Source organism: Octopus bimaculoides, chromosome 9 (assembly GCF_001194135.2).
Source record: "Octopus bimaculoides isolate UCB-OBI-ISO-001 chromosome 9, ASM119413v2, whole genome shotgun sequence".
Lineage (NCBI taxonomy): Eukaryota > Metazoa > Mollusca > Cephalopoda > Octopoda > Octopodidae > Octopus > Octopus bimaculoides.
Window position 1 is genome coordinate 14397122 of NC_068989.1, and position 2887 is coordinate 14400008.

The following is a 2887-nucleotide window of genomic DNA, read 5'->3' on the forward strand; positions in this document are numbered from 1 at the left end:
TCTCTCTCTCTCTCTCTCTCTCTCTCTCTCTCTCTCTCTCTCTCTCTCTCTCTCTCTCTCTCTCTCTCTCTCTCTCTCTCTCTCTCTCTCTCTCTTTCTCTATTTATTTGTGCGTGAGTGCGTCTTTTTATTGGTATATTTATAGAACTATATACACGTATCATATATGCATGTTTTAGAATACGTATACGCACACATTAATGAATACATAGATGCACACTCATACATACACATACATACTCAAATACACCCATATGTATAGACATGCATACATACGAGGTCTGATCAATAAGTATCCGGACTGTTGCCTTAGTAACAAAGCTAAAGCACGCGGAGTGAAGCCTACAGTAGACAAGGATAAGTATCCTGACTGCTTGGCACAGATTGACACCGATCTCTGCTGTGCATGCGCACTAAGTTTTAACGTTCTAGCTCACTTCCGCTGTTTGCAGCAGTGCTTGGACGGAAGGTATGTAGCGTGTGATCGTCGCATTGACTATAACAGATAAAGTTGAGCAAAAAATCTGCATAAAAAAACAAAAACATAGAAAACGAACTTTTTTTCGAACAACGAAAAAAAAAAACGAAAAAAACTGAGAAACGAGAAATGCAACATAAAGAACATTCCCTTCATCAGTTGTCCCCTGTTTTATCCACTCTGCGTTTCGAAGGTAAGGACAATTAATTAATATATATATAGTTGGAATTTACAAAAAAAAAACAAAAAAACAAAAGACGATGACAGGTGTGTAAACAACAAACAGATGTATTAGTTTAACGCTCGGGAAATAATTGTGTGTTTGTGTGTCTGTTTTTTTTTCCCACAACATCGTTTGACAACTGATGTGCTTACGTCTCCGTAACTTACCGGTTCGACAAAAATAACCGATAGAATAAGTACTAGACTTACAAAGAATACATCCTGGGGTCGAGTTGTTAGACACACATTCATATGGTCATTTTTTTATCTCCATTATTCAAGGATGATTTTTTGATGTAAATGTAAAGACGGCGCTCCAGCATGGCTGCAGTCAAATAACTGAAGAACAAATAATAGAAAAAACAGTCTTTTTTGTTCCGTATGTTTTCAACGAACGTTTCATTACAATTACAATTCTCTTGCTCACAGTAAAAACTGAACTCAACACATTTGCCATAAATTATGCTATAATGTTATAAATACATACAGCTATCAAATTAGAATTTTGGAGCCGCAATTACATTTTTCTCCATTATAATTTCCTTAATAGTACATATATATTATAATATTTTCCTCGGTATATCTTTAAAGTGCAGGTTAAAATTATGTTGATCAAGTTAAAAATAGATATATATATATTTTTTATTCTGTTAACTTGCTTGTCTTATATTCATTTCTTTATTTTTATTTAAGGAAAATAAATTCGAAAACGTTTCGCCGTTGAATAACTCGTTTGACGATCGCTGCATGTGTATATGAATATATATATACATATGAGATGGTGTAGATACTGCTAGAACACAAGCACCACGCACACGCTCACACTCATATCTATCTATCTATATATACATATATATAGTTATAAAATGGCGTAGTCTCTTTAAAATATATACATGTGTATGAAAATACAGAGAGAGAGAGGGAGAAAAAGAGAGAGAATAGGGAGATGTGTATGTTGTCTTAAACTTGCTCACACGTAACTCCGACTACGAGATGAAAGCAGATGCGTTTTCGACACTTGGTTTTTACAACAGCATGCAATGGAGTGCATAGCCATTCTTGAACATATTGAAGACATACGTATAGTAATGTAATATATATATATATATATATATATATATATATAAATAATACAATATAAGCGTGTATATATATATATACGTGTGTGTATATGTCTATAAGTATATATGAATATGTATCCTGTTTATGGGGAAACAGCTGTCTTAACTCAACAGTATGTTACCTGAAGTATATCATAACATGTGCTGGAAAATACGTGTATACCTGCATGTATTCATGTAGACCTTAACTTAATTCATATATTCTAATATATACACGCATACAAGCGTGCATGCACACATACATACATACATACATACATACATACATACATACATACATACATGGTTGCAAAGCGAGTTTTTTTAGCCACATAGCCGTGTTGGCGCATAGTAGCATATAGCTGTTTATAATACACACACACACACTCGGATAGAAGTAAACTGTTCTGTTCTAATTTACATAACAGTACAAGCACTAGCAACGTAAATAATCAATGAGAATATTTACTCTACACAGTGGTAGAGTAAATTAGAAGAGAAGTTAATCTTCGAGCACGAATTTTTAGTAAATATGTATTTTGTTCCTTTCTGTAAAAATAATTTGGTTAAATCATGCATTTTTCTCTTTGTAGCCAGAAAATGGAGATCGATTAACTATTTCCAGCTGTGTTTCTTTAGCTTCATTACTTATGTAATTTCAAATAGATCCAAGTTGTTTTGTTTTTGCTTTTTTTTTTTTAGCTTGTGTATACTATAAATAGCGAACTATTCGTTGCTGTTTTGTATATCTGTAAGAAATAAACCGATCTCTTACAAACGTTGAAAACACTGAAAATAGTCGAGTCAAGTTCTGCTTTTTTTCTGACCACAGAAAGCAAACACTTCATTTAATCACATTGTTTGCTTTCCATAACGAAATTTAGAATGTGCGCTTGCTAAAAACACATGCTCATTAAGATTAGGTTACATCTCTCCATCTCTCACTCGCTCTTTCTCTCTATCTATCTATTTATCTATCTATCTATCCGTCTACTATCTCTCTTTTTCTTCTTACACAAACACTCGCACATACACACATGCATACATATACACATATATGAATATATTCATTCATACATATATATAT